Raw genomic sequence first — 22,359 nt, forward strand, 5'->3', positions numbered from 1 at the left:
ATACTTACCCTTTGTAGGTAACAAATCTATTTATTTTCTGATTTACACTTCCTGTATTTATTTTGCATATGAGTGTAATGTGTAGTTTCTAATATCCCCTTTTAATATAACAAATTTGTTGACGTAATTCTCATGCCACAAAATTCACTAATTTCAAGTATACATGCCGTTGGTTTTTAGTGTATTCACATGGTTGTTCAACTATTACCTCATCAATTTTAGAACATTTTCATCTCTTCCAAAGAAATCCTGCACCCATTCATCATCCTCTCCCACTCCCAGTCCTATATAATCACTAATCAATGTGATCTTTGAATACCAACTTCTTGTACTTAGCATAATATTAATATTTTCAAACTTCACCCCTGCATGGATCAGTACTTTATTTCTTTTTATGGTTGAATAATATTCCATTGTATGGATATACCCCATTTTATTTATTCATTCATCAGTTGATGGACATTTAGATTGTTTCTACTTTTGGGCTATCATAAATCATGTTGCTCTGAACACTTGCATACAAATTTTGTGTGGATATATGTTTTCATTTCTCTTGAATACATGGCTAGGAGTGGAATTGCTGGGTTATCTGGTGACTTTATGTTTAACCTTTTGGGGACTTGCCAGACTATTTTTCCAAAGTGGCTGCACCACTGCATTTTACATTCTCCTTAGCAGTGCTGTGAGAATTTTAACTTTTATACATTTGTCAACTTGTTATTATCCATCTTTTTATTATAGTCAAGCTAGTAGTCCCTTCTTTCTCACATGAAGTGTAGAATACTATAGCTACTCCTTTGCATTTTACTTCCTCATTTAACAATATGTCCTAGAAAATACCCAAATCAGTATAGAGGAATCTGCCTTATTCTTTTATACCTGCAGATTATTGTGTTATATAAATATATCATAATTTATTCAATGATTCTCCTATTTATGGATATCTGTTTTCTTTCTAAAATTTTCAAATACAGTCGACTCCTGAACAACATGGATTTGAGTTGCCTGGGTCTACTTGTATGTGGATTTTTTTTTTTTTTTTTTGTATAAACACTGTAGTACTACATAATCTGTGATTGGTTGAATCTACAGATGCAGAACTGTGAATGCAGAGGGCTGACTGTAAAGTCCTTCACATTTTTAAGTGCGTAGAGGACCCCTGGGACCTTTATCCAAGGGCCAGCTGGGCAAACAATACTGCAATAAATAACCTCATACATATGCACTTGTATACTGTTTGAGGCTAGTCTGTACAAACAACACTGCAATGAGTAGCCTCATGCATATATATTTTTATATTGCTAGAAGAGTATCTCCAGGAGAGATTCCTAGAAGTGGGATTGCTGAGTCAGAAGGTAAATGTGTATGTAATTTTGTTGAATATTGCCACATTTTTCTCCAGAAGGGACATAACAATTTCCCAAGAACAACGTATGAGAGTGTCTGTTTCCCCATACCTTGCCAAAAGAAAGCTTTTCTTGTTTTTTTTTTAACTTTTTCCAGTCTGATATATGAAAAATAATACTTTAGTATTGTTTACATTGGGCTTCCCTGGTGGCTCAGATGGTAAAGAATCTACCTGCAATGCAGTAGACCTGGGTTCCATCCCAGGAAGATCCTCTGTAGAAGGGAATGGCAGCCTACTTCATTATTCTTGCCTGGGGAGTTCCATGGACAGAGGAGCCTAGAGGGCTACAGTCTACAGGGTTGCAAAGAGTCAGACATGACTGAGTGACCAACACACACAAACACACACATTATTTATATTTTAATTTCTCTAATTTGAGTGAGGTTGAAAACATTTCAATTTTAAGCTTCATTTTCAAATATTTTTAGTGAGTTTTCAGTTCATCCCTTAATTAAATTTTAAAGAGGTAATGAATGACAAAATGTCTTTCCTATTTATTACATACTTACCATTTCTAGCACCATTTGCTTTCTGTGGATCCAAGTTTTCATTTGGTGGCATTTTCTATCAGTTTGAAAAACTGTCCTTATCATGTTTCTTATTATAGGTCTGCTGGTAACACACTTTTTCATCTTTTGCTTTTCTAAAAAAAATCTTCTCTTTACCTTCATGTTTTGACATATTTTTGCTAGATATAGAAATCTAGGTTGCCAGCTATTTTCTTCCAGTCCTCTATGTTGTTCTGTTGTCTTTTGGCTTACACATTCTCTGACAAGAAGTCTCCTGTCATTCTGTTCTTGTTCCCCTGCCTGCCTCCAGGAGATAGTGCAAAACTCCTGAACACTCAATGAGCATCTCTGGGAGAGTTTTCATCTTGGCTCAGTCCTCTATTGTGTATGTACTGCCTTAGAATTTTTATCTGTCATGCTTGCTCACACTTTACCAATAAACACCTATTAATGGTTTGGCTGGTTACCTTATTCTATTTTTCTAAGGAGGAGAGTAGACTCAGGTCTTTCATATGAAAAGTTTACCACTTTCTGGGATTTTGTTCATTGAAGTCTCTTTGTGTACTCAACTTTATGATGAGTTTAAAAAAAAAAAAGAGAGAGAGAGAGGTTATGACTTTGTACTTTCTCCAGCTTGTTAAGTGTGGGAGCAATAATGTCTTGGTCATGTGATCCGGATCTAACAGAGCAGAAATTCATGGATTCCAATGAGAGTGTTTGCTGTTAGTCAATTTAGCTCACTTGTGCGTAATGTTTGCTTACTTTCCAGCACTCATTAAGGCCTTCTGTTGAGATGTGATCATCTTTTATTACAGGAAATGTGGATTTTAGCAAAAAGATGTTAAGTATAATTGTTAAACCTAGAAATAATTCAATATATATTCTTCCACTGTTAATTGAAGAGTGATTGACTTTTGTGTTCAAAACTTTGCATCATCAAAGGATTTGAAGTTTTGGTTTTTTTTTTGCATTTCTGTTGAGCTGACATTCTTCTTGCACAGACATCTAGCAAACTCAAATGCAGGTCTCTACTAGAAAGTGGAATTTTAGGGAATAGGTACAGATTTCCAGATTGTCTCAATTTCTCTTTTCTCTTGCATTATATGCATGAGGTTTCATCAGTTTCACCACCAAAATCATGCAACCTCCACAAAAATTTTAATGGCTAAGAAAAGTTTAGACCATACTTTCAACTTGCATTAGATAGTGTATGTTATGTTATTATGTTTGGATTCAAGATGCAATTATTTACACAATTAGGTTAAGTATTTCATAGGTTAAATAACATCTCTAACACTTCTTTTGCTTTCTGAAAGAGTAGCAATTCAAGAGGGTTATGCTACTTTTCATTCAAATAAATGTCAGATAGTAGGAGGTGCAATGAAATGCCTCTATATTTAATTGCATCACAGCTGATTTTGGAATAACTACATATTTTTATTGTTTCAAAAATATTAGTGTGCTATAAAATCAATATTCTTTTTATTACTCTTTCCAAGGTGGATATTCTAAATTTATTAGTTTTTATTTAGAGATCAATTATTTGATATTATAAGGTTATTTATAACCCACTCCAGTATTCTTGCCTGGAAAATCCCATGGACAGAGGAGCCTGGTGGGCTGCAGTTCAAGGGGTTGCAAAGAGTTGGACATGACTGAGGAGTTGAGCACATTCATAACTACCTTAGAAAAGCATCTAAGTATTCCACTATCCTGATGTCTTTAAACCATGTTGAATATTTTTATGTTTGGGTAGTGTTTGTACGAGATGTGTCTTCTGTCCAAGGCATACTTTCCCCATGTTTATTTCTTACCCATTGCTTGAAATGAAGTGGAATGAGGTCCATAAGGGGGAAAGTTGCTTTCTTTCCCCACTTCTACCTATGCCAATAGAAAGAATAGTCACGAACTACCAACACTTTGGCCTTTGAGGAAGGTGTGGTTTGCAGAGGTAGGATGAGGTATGCAGAGTGAGGAATTATCTTCCCTCTCTCAATATCCTGTGAAAAACCATTATGAAAAAGAATATATATATATATATATATATATATATATATATGTATAACTGAATCACTTTGCTGTACAGCCAAAATTAACACAGCATTGTAAATCAACTGTATTTCAATAAAACAAATTAAAAAAAGATTCCATATCTTTCTCTGTGTAACCAGTGTCAATATTATTGGTTTGACCAAAAAATTTGGGTTTTTCTGTAAGATCATACAAGAACTTTTTGGCTAACCCAATATTTTGTAGAATGATACATTTTGCTATTATGATGGAGTGGAGGCTCTCAAAATGCGATTCATAGAAGCCTGGGGGTCCCTAGAACCCATTTAGAAATCTAGAAAGCCAAAACTATTTTCATAATTAAAGGAAAACAGTCTCTGTTCACAAGATTTCTGATACCAGATGTGGATTTTTTCCACACTGATGACTAATTCTCTGACTCCCTGGACATCAGCTGGTGTTCAGTGATTCAGTTCAATGCTGACATTAACTACCTAGTCTGAGATCCCGCATGTTAAGGGCTCAGTGCCACAGACTGCCTCCACTTCAGGTACTATCACAAGCCCCAGGCCTCCCATGCTTATTCAACAGACCAGCTACACACGGGGGATTCCCTGATCGTCTCCTCAGGTGGGTCATTTTCCAGAGGAGCTGACAGGACTCAGGACCAGTTTAAGACGGGGCCCCCGTGCCCTCACTGGCCAAGCCACTCTCCCCAGCTCCTCAGTCTGTTCACTGATTCAGATGTATTCTGAACACTTTTGTGTGGGATTTTTTTTTCTATTTATTTTTATTAGTTGGAAGCTAATTACTTTACAATATTGTAGTGGTTTTTGCCATACATTGACATGAATCAGCCATGGATTTACATGTATTCCCCATCCCAATCCCCCCTCCCACCTCCCTCTCCACCTGATCCCTCTGGGTCATCCCAGTGCACCAGCCCTGAGCACTTGTCTCATGCATCCAACCTGGGCTGGTGATCTGTTTCACCATAGATAGTATACATGTTTCGATGCTGTTCTCTCTAAACGTCCCACCCTCGCCTTCTCCCAAAAGTCTGTTCTGTACATCTGTGTCTCTTTTTCTGTTTTGCATATAGGGTTATCGTTACCATCTTTCTAAATTCCCTATATATGCATTAGTATACTGTATTGGTCTTTATCTTTCTGGCTTACTTCACTCTGTATAATGGGCTCCAGTTTCATCCATATCATTAGAACTGATTCAAATGAATTCTTTTTAATGGCTGAGTAATATTCCATGGTGTATATGTACCACAGCTTCCTTATCCATTCGTCTGCTGATGGGCATCTAGGTTGCTTCCATGTCCTGGCTATTATAAACAGTGCTGTGATGAACACTAGGGTGCACGTGTCTCTTTCAGATCTGGTTTCCTCGGTGTGTATGCCCAGGAGTGGTATTGCTGGGTCATATGGCAGTTCTATTTCCAGTTTTTTAAGAAATCTCCACACTGTTCTCCATAGCGGCTGTACTAGTTTGCATTCCCACCAACAGTGTAAGAGGGTTCCCTTTTCTCCACACCCTCTCCAGCATTTATTGCTTGTAGACTTTTGGATAGCAGCCATCCTGACTGGCGTGTAATGGTACCTCATTGTGGTTTTGATTTGCATTTCTCTGATAATGAGTGATGTTGAGCATCTTTTCATGTGTTTGTTAGCCATCTGTATGTCTTCTTTGGAGAAATGTCTATTTAGTTCTTTGGCCCATTTTTTGATTGGGTCATTTATTTTTCTGGAATTGAGCTTCAGGAGTTGCTTGTATATTTTTGAGATTAATCCTTTGTCTGTTGCTTCGTGTGCTATTATCTTCTCCCAATATGAGGGCTGTCTTTTCACCTTGCTTGTAGTTTCCTTTGTTGTGCAAAAGCTTTTAAGTTTAATTAGGTCCCATTTTGTTTGGGATTTTTATGGAGGTTTTATTATGTAGGTTACATTGATTAAATTATTGGTCATTTGGTGTTTAACTCAATCTCCAGTCCCTCCTAAAGGAAATTATCCTGAACATTCTTTTGAAGGACTGATGCTGAAGCTGAAGCTCCAATACTTTGGCCACCTGATGCGAAGAACTGACTCTTTCATTGGAAAAGACCTTCATGCTGGGAAAGATTGAAGGGAGGAGAAGCGGATGACAGAGGTTGAGATGGTTGGATGGCATCACTGATTCAATAGACATGAATTTGAGCAAGCTCCGGGAGTTGGTGATGGATAGGGAAGTATGGTTTGCTGTAGTCCATGGGGTCTCAAAGAGTCGGACGCAACTTAGTGACTGAACAACAACTATCTCTCTCCCTTTCCTGAAAGAAATTTAATTTTGTTAAGATTTATGTTGTAAAATAATATACTCATGGTCTCATTAACATGAGAAAAATTGACACTTTGAGTAAAAAGACCACTTAAAAGAGACCAAAATATCATGGTAAACAGCCAAGAAAGAAAAAAAGGTTTGATTATAATGTCATCTTAAAATGAAATTATATTTTATACAATGTTATGTATGTTATATTTGTATGACCAAGAATGAATCAAGGTTTGATTTTGATGGCTATAATTTTTCAGACAAAATAATATGAAAACAGATAATTTTCACTTCATCCTTATGCATTGTAATCATGAAGTCATTTGTCCTGAAGATCAGTTATCTTAAATGTCTCTTTTAATCCTTATTTAGTCATCATTCTTGTCTCTTCCTATCATTCTTTCCTTTTTCTCTAAACTGATTGTTGACAAGTCTAATTTTGCTGGGCATTAATTTATCAATAACTTTGTGTATGTTTTAAGTAATCTTTTAACTTCACTTTCCATTTGCAAGGGAAATGTGTAGTATTATCAGATATCCCAAAATCATCGAGAGACCTGTGCTCCCGTGTATCAGTAGACACTAGAGTCATCTATGGAATGACACCAGTTTATTAGAGAAGTTTTCAGATTAGGATGATGTTTGCTTCTGTATGCAACCTCAGAATACAAAGCGCTCACAGAATGAATACTTAGATAACAAGTTCAAGTATACGCTTAAGTATAGAAACTCGCAAGCTTACTGAATTCCACCTTTTAAGCATTTCTAGAGCCCTGTTTTCTTGGACAGAGAGACACAACATTCATGCTGAGAAAGACTGAACTGATGGATGCTCTTCCAAAATTGCAGGACGTCCTGCTTCTCTGCATAGCTGTGACTTATGGAGGATGCTCATTATTAAATAATATGCAAATCAATATGCATTTTATATTAAAAGTAGAAAGAAAAAATTTGATAAATAAAACCTTAGGAAGGTAACTGAATACATCAGTCAGTCAGTTCAGTCGCACAGTCGTGTCTGACTCTTTGTGACTCCATGGACTACAGCCCGCCAGGCCTCCCTGTCCATCACCAAGTCCCGGAGTTTACTCAAACTCATGTCCATTGAGTCAGTGATGCCATGCAACCATCTCATCCTCTGTCGTCCCCTTCTCCTCCCACCTTCAATCCTTCTCAGCATCAGGGTCTTTTCCAATGAGTCAGTTCTTCGCGTCAGGTGGCCAAAGTATTGGAGTTTCAGCTTCAGCATCAGTCCTTCCAGTGAACACCCAGGACTGATCTCCTTTAGGATGGACTGGTTGGATCTCCTTGCCGTTTGCAAAGGACTCTCAAGAGTCTTCTCCAGCATCACAGTTCAAAAGCATAAATTCTTCTGCGCTCAGCTTTCTTTATAGTCCAACTCTTACATCTATACATGTAGAAAATACAAATATAATTTTATTGTTCATTTTCCTCAAAGTAACAAATGTGTATATACCAGAATTATAATCTGTGTTTCTAGATCTATGTTTTTTAAAAAGAATCAGGAACACTTTTGCTTTCCTTTGGAAGTATATTGATTTTATGATACTATGTAAACTTACATAGATTTTAAAAGATTTTAAAAGAAAATGTCTATCACAAGTCTCATTTTTGCTGTTTGGTTTATTGTAGATTCCAATTTGTATCTTAACCAAAATATGTAATAAGTCATATATCATACAATGTTTTGTAATCATCTGCTTGGTTTTTTAAATTTAAAAATATTATGTATGTATCAAAAAGAAAACAAGAAGATGGAACTTTTAAAACAAATTCTTTATATCTTAAAATGATGGTAATATTTCACTGTGAAAATCAGACAGGCCCACTAATAGAAAATACAAGGAGGCAGGAAAGTAGGAAAAAAGCCCACCAGAGCAACTATTGACATTTCCAATATTTTCTTTCAGTTTTTCCCTATGCTTCATAAATTTTATATATTTCAAGTCAAACTGCAGATATTTGTTTTTCTTTTTTCTCTTTATAGTAAGAAGAAAAAAGCTTTAAAAACCCTTGAGCGGAGTCTTGCACACACTAAGCCACCTTCTCCATTCTTTTTGTCAGAGGAGAATAGTATGACTTAGTTCATGGTGGTCATGTTTATAATGATGTTTTGAGTCTATTTACCTGCATCATATCATCCCATCTCCTGAAGAATGAGAAAATGGCGTGGCAACCCACTCTAGTATTCTAGCCTGGTGAATCCCCATGGACAGAGGAGCCTGGCAGGCTGCAGTCTGTGGATTCACAAAGAGTCGGACATGACTGAGTGACTAAGAACAGCACTACTATATTCATCTTATAGGCAGGAGAAGACTTTTAGAGATTTGGCGATTTGTCCAAGGTCTTCTTGTCATTAGGGCTTCTCTTGTGGCTCAGATGGTAAAGAATCTGCCTGCAATGCGGGAGACCTGGGTTCGATCCCTGGGTTGGGAAGATCCCCTGGAAAAGGGAAAGGCTACCCATTCCAGTATTCTGGCCTGGATAATTTCATGAACTGTATAGTCCATGGGGTTGCAAAGAGTTTGACAATACTGAGCAACTTTCACTTTATTGCCAGTAAGCGCCTGGGGCTGGAACCCAGATTTCATTTGCTTTCAAAACCTTTAATTTTAACCTTGATCTTTGTTGCTAGCCATGTCAAGGTAGTTGATTACTATTTAAAGTAAAAAGAAAAAGAGGCCAGGTGGCTTAGCGGTCATCACAGTCATGGGGACCACCTTTCCAGATTTGTACTTTCCTGGTTGAGGGATTGATACATTACCCTTTGGAAGGGGAGATCTGAGTTTATCTTTACTAAGCTGGGGCTTTCTCCATAGTCTAGGAAAATGGAGACAGTAGTTTCCCAAACCCATGGAGTGTGCTGGCTGCTGCAGGTGGCCCTCTACTGGAGGGCCAGAGGAGTACATGGTGGCAGTCTGCAGAAGGATGCGCGGTTGAAGTCTGCAGTGCCCACGGTGAACCAGAGCACTGACTGGCCCCAGTCAGTGCTAATCCACCTGGGGAAGGCCACTGTGATTAAGACAGCAGTCCTCAAAGTCCTCTGGGGAAATACGACCAGGATGACAACTGGGATGAAAAAATTATCCAGAAACTGCAGATTCCTGCTATCATTCTGCAGCCCAACTACAACCTCATCCTGCTCAATGCTGACATTGCTACTCTGAAGCAACCTCCTAGATGGCCCACACCAGCACCTGTGTCCAGCCCATCTTCCTCTCTGCTGACCTCAACACCTTTTCCCAAGAGTCCCACATACAGAGGCTACTGGAAGGCTCTGGCAACCTGAGGAGCACTGGCTTCAGTATTCATCACTGTGCTCTGGGGGTGGTCTGGGTGGTAGACTTGTTGCTGTGTGAGGGGTGGCATGAAGACCACTGCATCTAACTGAGTGTCATGGAAAGCATGTTCCTACTTGCTGGGACCCTACCTCCTTTCCCCATATCTGCATGGCAGAGGTGTGTGTGTGTCTGTCAATGTGTGTGTGAATGTGTATGTCTGTGTGTGGTCCGCCCATCCATCCGTCCATGTGTTGCATGAGCCAGTATGGACCTGAAATGTGATTTTTTTTTCCCTTGTGAATTTGGCTGTTCCAGGAAAAGGCTTCTGATTTCTGGGACAAAACTCAGTGGAGGACTGGTAGAACTCAGTTTCTGGTAGACCGCTGCCTCCTGACTACTTAGACAATCATTGGGAAGACATGAAGTCTTGCAAGAACTGAATTCTTTGAGAAAAGACCATTATGAATAGCAAAGAAAACCTCCCCATTCAGCCAACCCGGTGGCCCTCTCCATCCTCCAGTGGAGTGAGGGACATGGGTAGCTTTGGTCGACAGAAGGCTAACTGGAAGAGCTGGATTTCAGGAGACCTGTTTGGAGGCTCCAGTCACACCAAGTTCCAAACTGCTGCCTGCAGACAGTCTAGGACAGTGGAGTTTAGTGGGGTGCATGCCTTTGTGCACACTGTCACACCATAGTGTGGCCCTTTTACTTTCCAATCTCCTATTCACATACAAATACTTTTAAAAAGGCTGGTTTCTAACCTATCAAAAACAAACTAAAAAGCAAAAATCCCCTCACCTCCTTCTCAAACAAACAAAAGAAACAACGAGAAGGAAAAAAACCTTTGGGTTGAGTGAATGCCTGGTAGCTTGATATTTAAAGACATTGAATGCATGGAGAAGAAACAAGAGAAGGAACCCCGAGTCTGTTGAATGAACACAAGGGGAAATGCCCTCAGGAAGTCAGAGGGAACAATGTTTTCTGGAGGGAGTGGAAGAGAGGAGCCCAGCTAAGAATCTCATGGGTCACAAGCAGAAGGGAGGAACGGGAAGACTGGAAAGTGACTATGATAAAAACTGAAGTAAAGCAGCTCAAGACTTTTTGTGATCCAGTTCCTGGCAGTGGAACTAGGGGATGATTTCCTCTGAAGTGAAGAGGGAGGGAAGATGGTATGAAAGGATCTCCAGGGACTGAGTGGGTGGTGAAGCATTCCTACTTGAGATGCCAAGGACATGTGCAAATTCTCTAATGAGGGTTTTCCAACATCAAGTTCAACTGGTACTGAAGATATTTTAATTTGGCATGTTGGTAGAGTTTGATTTAATCTATCTTGTCACTTGATGAGGTGAGCTGCCTTTGTCTCCATGATTATAGCCAATGCAGTGTCTCTTCTTGTGTAAGGAAGCAGGGCCTTATGGGGCCTTGGTGGGGCAGACACCCACTCATTTCCTCTGCTTCAGCTCCTCTCTGAAGTACCTAGGTAATAGTATCTGGTGCACATTCCCTGAGCTGTTTTACAGATGCTAAAACCCCCATCAAATGCAAGAAATTAACTACTTGATGACTGTGATCACTTATTACATACCCTGAAATGACCTTCCCTCACCTTGTCTGTAAAAATGCTCTGCTGAAAATGGCACTATTTCATCCCTTTTGATGGTTGAGTAATATCCCATGATATATATGTACCACATCTTTACCCATTCCTCTGTTGATATAAAACAGTGCAATTTGCAGAAATGTGGATAGATCTAAAGACTGTCATGTAGAGTGAAGTCATAAAGAGAAAAACAAATATTGCACAATATGGCTTACATATGGAATCTAAAAAATTGTATGGGCAACCTTTATTTATAAAGCTTGGTGTCCATTAGTTGTAGAGAACAGATATGAGAACAAAGTTATGGACCAAGGTGGGAAGTGGGGGGTGGAATGAATCAGGAGATTGAGACTGAAATATACACACTGCTATTCATAAAACAGATAACTAATGAGAACCTACTGGATAGCACATGGAACTCTACTAAGTGCTTTGTGATCATCAAAATGGGAAGGAAATCTAAAAAAAAAAAAGAGGGGTATATGTATATATATAACTGATTCACTTTGCTTATAGCAGAAACTAACACAGCAGTGTACAGCAATTATACTCCAATAAAATTTTAAACAAATGCCTTTCTGAAACCCATTGGGGAGTTCAGGTGTCTTGTGTACTAGCTGCTCTGGACTCTGCTTGACGCCCTGCAATAAACACTGTATTTTCCTTCACGACAAACTCACGTCATTATGTTGACTTTACTGCATGTGGGAGAGGGGATCCAAGTTTGGTTGAGTAACACTTTCAAGACAATAAAAGATATATCTCACTTTAAATATCCTAAAAGTTTATACAACTTCAGATTTTAAATATCAGTCTTTGACTCTCTTTGCCTAATGTTTTCTGGAGGTCAGAAAGAGTGGTTACTGTTTATGTTGACTACAGGGAAAGCTGCTCCTTATTTTAACCTATTTTGTAGGTTTTGAGGAGGGTATTCCTAGCATTTGCTGCAGTTGGCTTCCTCAAGTTTAAATGGGAACCAAGATTCAGAACCAAGATTTTGTTGGACCAGTGGGAAGACTCCGGAAAATAAGCCATTGGTTAAGCTGAATCTGGCCCAGATACTTTAAAGCCTTGGGGGAATAGTCATAAGATCATAATTTTGGCCTAAAAATATCATAATGCTGTTTTTTCATAAGTCAGTTCATCGTGAACTTTGTTATTTTTTTTCCTGAAATGTTTTAGTAATATACTGCCCTTAAGGAAAAGTTTATGTAATGCTTATGTTTTGACTTATTTTATAGAACACTCAAGTAATGTTTAACAAAGACTTTTTCTCAAGTGCTTACTATTTTGAAATCACTGTGTTAGATGCTATCTTTCATTTCTTTCTCAATATGCCCCATTTTGAAACTTATACTATTCAATATTTTGGTATTTCCAAGGTCACTCATTTTCTCTCATAATAAATCTGAAAACAAATCTTGGATGTTTGAGGTGTTACATTTCATATCCATGTGTCCACACAAAATTAATGTAAATTAATGTATTGTGTGTATTAAATATTCTTCATCAATGAATATTCTTCATCCTTAGTTCTTAGAAGCCTAGAGTATTTGCAAGACTATTTTGGTGAATGATTTAATCCATGGAAATTGTGGGTCTTAATGAAAATTTATTGAATGGGCAAAAAAAATTAATAAACTTGGACTGATTACCAGTGCATTAAAAATAGAGGAGAATCAAGAATGGGAATATAACCACATTCTTTTTTTTTAAATTTAAATTTATATCAAAGGAGTGAAAAATGGAATAGCTCACAGTGCCATATAATAGTGCAGGTATATTTTCAGCACCTAAAAACTCTAAGTTGAAATACATCATGTAGGATGTTATTTCTACACCTGCATTTTTGGAGATAATTTAGAAAATAAATACATATCAGTGTACTCACTTGATCACATGGAGAACAGTAAACAGAAGTTCTACTTATCCCCGAGGGCCTTTGTCATGATTAAATAGAAATAATCCACCCAGAGCTTCTTAACTAAGTTATCCAATAAGCATAGGGGTTAAACATTACCTAAGATTGCTAGAAAAATTTCTAGGCATTCATTTTCAAAGCAGATAAACTATGACAATCACTACAGCATTATTGCAGGTTTAATTCCTTAAACATTTTGCAGTTATTAGATTCTAAGTAGGGGCTTCCCAGGTTGCGCTAGAGGTAAAGATGTCGCCTGCCAATGTAGGGGACATAAGAAACGCAGGTTCGATCCCTGGGTGGGGAAGATCCTTGGGAAGAAGGTATGGCAACCCAATCCAGTATTCTTGGCTGGAGAAACCTGAGAGAGGGGCCTGGTGGGCTATCGTCGCATGTGGTCGCACACTACTGAAGCAAAACATTTTTACTTGGTGAAACAGTGTTGCGCTGTGCTTTTTCGCTCAGTCGTGTCTGACTCTGTGCGACCCCATGGACGACCCCATGTGCGACCCCACCAGGCTCCTCTGCCCAGGGGGATTCTCCATGCCCTCCTCCAGGGGATCTTCCCAACCCAGGGGTCGAACCCAGGTCTCCCACATTGAGGGTGGATTCTTTACTGTCTGAGCCACCAGTGAAAAATGAAGTCCCTTTGTTGTGTCCGACTCTCTGCAACCGCATAGACTGTAGCCTACCATAGACTGTAGCCTACCATAGACTGTAGCCTATAGGCTTCTCCATCTATGGGATTTTCCAGGCAAGAGTACCGGAGTGGGTTGCCATTTCCTCTTCCAGGGGATCTTCCCGACCCAGGAATCGAACCTGGGTCTCCTGCATTGCAGGCAGACACTTTACCCTCTGAACCACCGGGGAAGCCGATAAATACTGGAGTGGGTAGGGTATCCGTTTTCCAGGGGCTATTCCCTATGTAGGAATAGAACCCGGGTGTCCTGCTCTGCAGGTGGATTCCTTACCTGCTGAGCTACCAGGCAAACAGTGTTAGGTGATATAAATGAGTGGGCTAGTCTTCATTCTCTTTAAAATTATGAAGCCAATTAATGAAACATTCAAAACTTCTTTTATAATATATAGTCTAAATGAGCAGAATTTTGAGGGGTATTGAGAGGCTAATCACTTTAATTCATTTTTAACATCACAAACATAAGACACAGATTAATAACAAATAAGGTGTTCCATACTTGAGTAACTGGGGAAGGGAATGTTTTGCCAGTTAAAGTGGTTAGCTTCTGGATATCCACTCAAAATTCTGCTCATTTAAGCTATGTATTATAAAAGAAGTTTTGAACATTTCATTAATTCCTAGGAGAGTCTCTTTCTTGGTAAGGTACAAGTAATATATATCCTAATATGAATCAAATCATTTGGGGGAAATCCTTCCTAAAGGTTTAAGCTTGACCATGAATACAGCTTTTAAGACTTTAATTAGAGAAATAGCCCTGCATTATTTAAACAGTTCCTATACAGACCTGTATGCAAATCTATTTTTCAGGTATTCAAAGAGATTAAGAAAAATTCTTGCAAAAGTCAACTTCAAGATCTTTGGAAAAATATTCCTAACTGAATATAAATCTGCAAAGCTGCCCAGTTAGCCTCATTGATGAGCTTCTAATTCAGCATTTCCTGGCTGACTTGGAAAGTGTTGGTGAATCTCAGTGACTGAATGACTCTTGACTCTGATGCTGGGCATCAGTTCCTGTTTTTTAGCCCAACCCTCAAGAAAGTGGTACTTCCCAGATAACACAGTGGTAAAGAATACTTCCCAGATAACACAGTGGTAAAGAATACTTCCCAGATAACACAGTGGTAAAGAATACTCCTGCTAAGAGACATGTGTTCAATCCCTGGGTGGGAAAGATCCCCTGGAGTAGAAAATGGCAATCCACTCCAGTATTCTTGCCTGGAAAATTCCATGGAGAGAGAACCCTGGCTGGCTACAGTCCATGGGTTTGCAAAGAGTCAGACCTGACTGAGCACACACACACAAACAAGCAAAGACTTGCAAACTTCACTGTTCTGTTTTCTTATGCTTGCCAATGAAAAACATCACCAAACAGACTAAATAAAAAACAAGATTTCCAAGAAATATTTTCTAAACAGAACAGCCAGTTTCAGTGATGGATTAAACAAAATGGTAGCCAAGCTTTTCTCTTGTCATTATTTGACCAATATTTCTGAATTTATTGTTCAGTACTCTCAGTTGTAAAGTTCCTGAAGAATCTTTTCAACTGCTAATACACCTCCCAATTTGTGATTAATGAACAAAGCATGTACACACAATTCCTTTAAAATAAATACAGCACCTGGGGGATCTTAGAAAATTCAGGGATTTGCAAGTAATTGAGAGCTTTGAAAAGAGCACTTTAGAAGCCAAACCTTAGAATCAGTTTGTAGTGAGGGAACTATAAGCTTTTTGGTAAAGAGACAGAAAATGGAAAGCAAGAGAATTCTCATTCTATAAAGAGGACTCAGATCAGTCCAAAACACGATGTTTTTCCTGAATTGAGTAACTCAATATTCATAAGAGGTAGATTTCCACCTCTCCCCCACCCTCTCCTGCCCCCTCACATATATCTTGCTTTTTAGCCTTAGCAGTGAACTCTACTATAATTAATGTCTTTTACATATGTGTGAAATTAGTCAGGAATGAAATGAACTCCAGATCTCTGGATCCTTGCCTCTCTTCCATGGAATTACTGGCTGACTATGAACTACTGTACCATGAGGGAAGAATATGAAGGCCAACATGTCTGCTTATATGTGTGTGCATATATTTTGATATTATTTGCAAGTCTTAATGCTAACCATCATTTCAAGTTTTATAAAAGGATGTAATCTGGTACATGTAAATAAAAGTCAGGGTTCTTGAAACCAAAACATAAAAGTAGCATATTGCAATCAAAGAGCAGATGTTTTGTGATGTCAAGCTGAATATTTATGGTCTTGTTTCAAGCCAATCACTGAAACTGACAATTTGTCACAAATTATTTGCCTGTCTAAAGAAGCAATTTCATTAGAAAGATGTTTAAAAGTTTGCGCTTCAAACAAACCAATTAAAAAAAAACTCAGATTTTTAATCTTATGGAAAGGAAAGAAATTCAATACAAGACTGAGGTAGAAAAATTCTACAAATATATTCAAGAGTTTCTGATTAGTAGTAACTAGTGACCCATAACAACTAGCTCAGATATCTCTTAATTAGATTGTGCTAAACACTCCAATTTACCTGAAAGTTGAAAAATTACTCTCAATTTGGTTTCTGCTAATTTAAATGCTCAATCAAATTAACTTTAGTGATTAAATTTGATATAAAAAACATGTTTGATGAACATCTTATTTATTAGTTGGTCTTGGAAGTGTTTCCAGTTTATTCTGGCTCTTTAGACAAGGGCTCAAAAAGAAACTTGAGAATCTATATTTTGTAGACAAACACATCATTTTTCCTTTTTATCTTAGATGAGGTATACAATCACAGTACCCACTCCAGTGTTCTTGTCTGGAGAATCCCATGGACGGAAGAGCCTGGTGGGCTGCAGTCCATAGGGTTGCAAAGAGTCAGACACGACTGAAGAGACTTAGCATCCACACTCAATTACAGTAAGTCTCCTATATAGGAACAAGTTCCATTCTGAGAGCATATTTGTAAGTCTAATTTGTTCATAAGTCCAGCTTGTTCGTAAGTCCAACAAAGTTAGCCTCAGTACCCAACAAACACAATTGGTTATATAATTCAGTTCAGTTCAGTCTCTTGGTTGTGTCCAACTCTTTGCGACCTCATGGACTGCAACATGCCAGGCGTCCCTGTCAATCACCAACTCCCAGAACTTGCTCAAACTCATGTCCATCGAGTTGGTGAGCCAGCCAATCATCTTGTCCTCTGTCATCCCCTTCTCTTTCTGCCTTCAATCTTTTTCAGCATCAGTTATATAGTACTGTACTTTAATAGGTTTATGATACTTTTCACACAAATAATATATAAAGAGCAAACACAAACACACAAAAATAAAATATTTTGAATCATACTGTACAGTACCTTGAAAAGTACAATAGTATAGTACCACGCTGGCATACCAGGGCTGGCATCAAGTGCACAGCCAAGAAGAGTTACTGACTGCAGGAGGAAGAGTGCAGAGCTGAAAGATCATCAGCAATAGGAGATGGAGGGCAAGCTGAAATTTCACTCATGCCCGACACTGATGGCACAGGTTCTGGTTTCTTGTGGATTTAATTCTATCGGTAGATAGATTGAAAAAATGAAAAAATGATCCAGTGATGTCTGGGTGGTAGCTTTTTTTTTCATCATGAAAATAAAGTCGCTCAGTTGTGTCCAGCACTTCACGACTCCATGGACTATACGGTCCATGGAATTTTCCAGGGTAGAATACTGGAGTGGATAGCCTTTCCCTTCTCCAGCGGATCTTTCCAACCCAGGAATCAAATTGGGATCTTCCTGCATTGCAGGCGGATTCTTTATCAACTGAGCTGTCAGGGAAGCTTTCTCATCACAGATGACATGATAACACTGGATTGCATTCTGAATGGCTGCTGCAACCTTCGTGTGCCAGTCTATGTTGGGGTGCTTTGCCTCAAAAATTAACAGTGCCTCTCAGATTAAGAAAATCCCCTTGCCGTTTCCTGCATCATGAGTCTCTTTGGTTCTTCAGTTACTTCTACTTTCCCTCGACTCTCTTGGTTCTTTCTCTGGGACTCCTTTCCAACAGTACTTCAACAGTAAGTCCATGTTTATATCTTTGAAAGTTCAAAACGTGAAGGTTCATATGTAGAGGACTCATGTACTCACCATGTTTCTCTTATGCTAAGACATGTAAGTTCATAATTAAGCAGAGCCATAAATAATGGCGCTTAAGTCTAAACGGTTTAGTGAAACTTGAGCCCTTCATTCAACATCTCTGCTGTAGCAGCATCTCTAGCCCCTTGTTATTCTGTCTTTATTGGAGTGTTCCAGCAACATGTTGTCTGACTCAGCTTTAAAGTTGTATCAGTCACAAATCCACTCAGACTTTTGAGTGCCTGCTATCTGACACAAACATAGTCCTAAGAAATGGAGATACCACATTGAAGCAAACACAATCCCTGTCTGTGTGGAATATATAGACTGTTTTTTTTCTCTTTTTTTCATTATGTCAAATCTTATATCTCTGCATCTATCTTTCGTTATCAGTTTTCATCATATCTACCTTTTGCTCCTATCATCTGAAAACTTAACTTGGCCTTCTTTTGTTTACTGACCTATACACTGATCTTTACATAAAAACTGATTTTTAAGGTGTTTTGAAGGTGAAAATTTGAGTTAGCAGTGGTATAGTTTACCTGTAAAATATTTCAGCTAAAACCTGCATGATTCTGAGGTGTTAAAACAGATGTACTGAAAGTTTTACCATTTTCTCTCCTCTGGTTCACATTTCTAAGCTTGCTTCATTAAAGCTCAGTGAGTAAAACTGATTGACAAGTAAAGCAATGTAAATGCAAATCCCTCAATCTGTAATAGGGCAGCCCCTTTAGAAGGGAACTGATGGCTCTTTAAATACAATATTCACTAAGTACTTATTCATATATTGACAATCATCTGCAAAAAAATATCATTTTGTCCTTAGAAATATTTTCTTGTTGCTTTATTGATAGTCACCAAAATTATTTTTTAAAAAGGACATAAAATAGACCTTAATTTTCTGCAGGTTATATATGAGAAAGAATTCAGCATATAATCTCATGCACCAGAAGACCAATTATTCTTTGAACCAAAGCTACCACCACCAATAATGGAATGCCAACCATATTTTCTTAATTGGCTCATGAATATGTTAAAGTGCTAGAGTTATGACTCTGCATATTTATTAATCCTATGTTTTCCTATTTATCTAGTAAGATGAACTTTGACAAAGAACTTATATTGACTTATTTTTAATTTATGAAAAACCGTATTTTATGTCTCAATATAATATCGTCACAGTTGTATACAGAATAATTAATGATTTTATCATTCCAAAACATGGTATATGGATTATATTCAGACCTGACCTTTATTTTATATTAATGCAAAATCTCTTTTTCAATACTTCTGAATGTTACTTCTACTTTGTCAAGTAGATCCAGATGTTGCAATTGTCCTTATACAGAATATTATTTGTCATCATTGTTTTCATTATGAATGAAAACATCCATTTTATTAGCATAATCCTCTATCAACAACCTGGTGCTAAATATGTTCTAGTTGATAAATATTGGCAAAAGAGATCATCTGAATAAAAGCAGGAGAATGCTTCTGGAATCTTTTTATTTCTGTTACAATGACTGTCTTTTTGCTTTCAGACCAGGAAGAACCAGAGGAAGTATGGAAACATTTGTCATCCTGGAATACAAGGTCAGGCACCAATCATGAGGATGATTCAGTTAATGATGGAAGAAAAAGCAGAAAGGAGAGAAAAGTTCCAATGTGTGAACAGATCCAAGTAGGGAATTGAGTCACCAACCAAAGTGTTGTTTGCTGTACAATTACTCTTCACTCCCAAACACAGTTGCCATATCCAGCTGTCAGAATGAAAGGACTATTTCCTAAAGTATTGTCCTATCCAGGCTGAATCCATGGGAAACTGGCCTGCTAATATAGTAGGATCACATTTTTGCCAACTAGTGAGTGAGTTGTGAAAACCTTCACTCCTGCGTACCAGCTCAGTGCTTCTCAACCTTGGTTCAGGTCATGGGCATTCTTGAGATAAAATCAGATAAAAGATATAAACCCTTTTCTCCGAAAAGTGCACACACACACACGCACAAATTTCTGTAAACAATTTGAAGTGGTTCCACTTTGGAACAAGTGGTTCACTTGTTTGCAAATACCCAATTATGATTCTCCCTTGGGCCATAGATTTCACATTAAGGATCTTCTATATTAGAGATGAGGAAAGTAGTTTTTATCAGTATTCCATGTATCAGATATAATAATAAAAATTTGTTGTTGTTCAGTTGCTATGTATGACTCTTTGCAAACTCATGGACTATTGCATGCCAGGCTTCTCTGTCCTTCACTACTACTGGAGTTTGCTCAAACTCAGGTCCATAGAGCTGGTGATGCCATCCAACCATCTCATCCTCTGTCATCCCCTTCTCCTCCTGCCCTCAGTCTTTCCCAGCATCAGGGTCTTTTCCAATGAGTCGGCTCTTTGTATCAGGTGGCCAAAGTATTGGAGCTCTAGCTTCAGCATCAGTCCTTCCAATGAATACTCAAGGTTGATTTCCTTTAAGACTGTCTGGTGTGAACTTCCTATCCAAGGGACTCCAGCACCACAGTTCGAAAGCATCAATGCTTCTACACTCAGTCTTCTTTATGGTTCAACTCTCACATCTGTACATGACGACTGGAAAAACCATAGCTTTAACAATACAGACCTTTGTTGGCAAAGTGATGTCTCTGCTTTGTAATATGCTGTCTAGATTTGTCATAGCTTTCCTTCCAAGAAGCAAGTGTCTTCTAATTTCATGGCTGCAGTCACTGTCTGCGGTGATTTTGGAGCCCAAGAAAATAAAGTCTGTCACTGTTTCCCTTGTTTCCCCATATATTTGCCATGAAGTGATGGGACCAGATGCCATGATCTTAGTTTTCGGAATGTTGAGTTTTTAATAGTAATAATAAGCTATAAATTTTATTATAATAAGCACTTTATATGGGCTATCTTTCAATAACCCAGTGAGTTAGTTTTATTGTCCCCATTTTTTAAATAAGCTGGTGAGTGTCAGAGACTTGTTTGTAGTTAAGCAACCCATCACTGAGGACTTCAGAATACTAAATAGTCTCTTCATTGGTACTTACTGCTATATTTTCCCACTCTCTTTTCTCTGTTTTCCATCCTGTGTAGCTAATATTCCAAATTGTGTTCAGGACAGATTCCTGGCTCTCAGCTCCCTAGAATATCACTTTGTTTCCCCTTGCATTCACCCAGGCCAATATTTACTCATTTCCCCACTGCAAGCTCCTACTCTCCTTTATGGCTGGCATTCTGTGTCACACTGTCTCTAATTTCACCAGCTGCCCAGCATCTAAATCTTCTGATATATAAGCCCCATACCCTTATGTACCCTCCCCCCACCAAAAACCCCCCCAGGTTTAGTTCCACATCTGTTCCTAAGCCAATGCTAATTGAGGCAGGAAGTAGATCTTGGTGTAGTGAGTCTTGGAATTAAATTACTTTAACAAGATCCATTGATCTCAACTCCAACAGCTGGGCCCCCACGTGTCCATGTCTGCCAACCAGATAGGAATCCAATGTGTTTTGTTTATGCTTTATGTGCCTCTGAGGTTTCCAGTTCAAGGCTGTCTCTTTGACAGCCTGTGAAGACTTTTACTATCTTGCAAATTAAATAAAAGAATATCCCTTGAGAGTAAAAATGTTAGGTAATACAGCAAAGAACAGATAAGTTATGGGAAAAGCAAAGGACAGTTTTCATGCAGCAAGATCTGATTGTGATGTGGTTATCCAAATAGATTTATTTAACTAAAGACTGTGTCTTATAAAATCAAGCTTGGCCAGTCATAGAAATATAGAACATGAAGAGTTACAGGAGATAAATCTTGGCTGCGCTAATGCAAGAATAGTCAAAGGAACGGTTGCCTTCTAAATACCCACTTTGAGACTCAAAAACTTCCTTCCCAAGAAAGATATCCCTCTTGTGAAAAGAGATGCAAGGAACTGAAGGTTATGGACGCAGCACGTTCTGTATCCATTCATAAGAGGAAAATTTTATGATAAAGTAGATGTGTTTTATGTTATCTTAGCCTAATGTCATTAAGCAATTTATATAGCATATCACCCCTGCTTACTTAGTTACTATCTAATTATGATTTGATTTTTCAATTAGTTTTTTCTGCAGGCAAACATTAATTGCTCATACAGATGATAAATACCTTTGTTATCTATGACAATGATTTTTTAAGATGACTTAATAAAGTGGTCTTTGAATATTATTTGATTTCTCTGAAAACCAGACTGCAGCTGAGCACTTGCTGAGGCCAGTAATTTGCTCGTTGTGTCAGTTAGATTTCTCATTGAGTATATGCAAGTCAGGATTTATGTGACTTCTATAGTCTTAGATGCTTTTAAGTTACAATCTTTCAGTCTCTCATCACCTATTTTTCTGACCACCATCAAGAAGGAGAGGTTGTACATTCATTGCAGAAGAATGTACAGATGTACAGATCCCTTAAGTGACTTAACTAATTGAGGCAGTTCCTAGGGCGACTCCATCCAGAACCAGGTAGC

At 38.2% G+C, this 22,359-nt stretch overlaps 1 long non-coding RNA gene across 2 annotated transcripts in view; it reads left to right on the plus strand.

Moving 5' to 3' along the window:
- Nucleotides 1-22,359, plus strand: part of LOC133049283 (uncharacterized) — a 248,542-nt gene that overhangs the window by 153,124 nt on the left and 73,059 nt on the right. The window contains exon 3 of one of the 2 annotated variants that reach the window (XR_009691280.1): nucleotides 19,415-20,224. The exons of the other annotated variant lie outside the window; for it this stretch is intronic. This is a non-coding gene — a long non-coding RNA (uncharacterized LOC133049283). Of the gene's footprint in view, nucleotides 1-19,414; nucleotides 20,225-22,359 lie in introns of those variants that run through there. 2 annotated transcript variants of the gene reach the window in all.

This window comes from Dama dama, chromosome 30 (assembly GCF_033118175.1).
Source record: "Dama dama isolate Ldn47 chromosome 30, ASM3311817v1, whole genome shotgun sequence".
Lineage (NCBI taxonomy): Eukaryota > Metazoa > Chordata > Mammalia > Artiodactyla > Cervidae > Dama > Dama dama.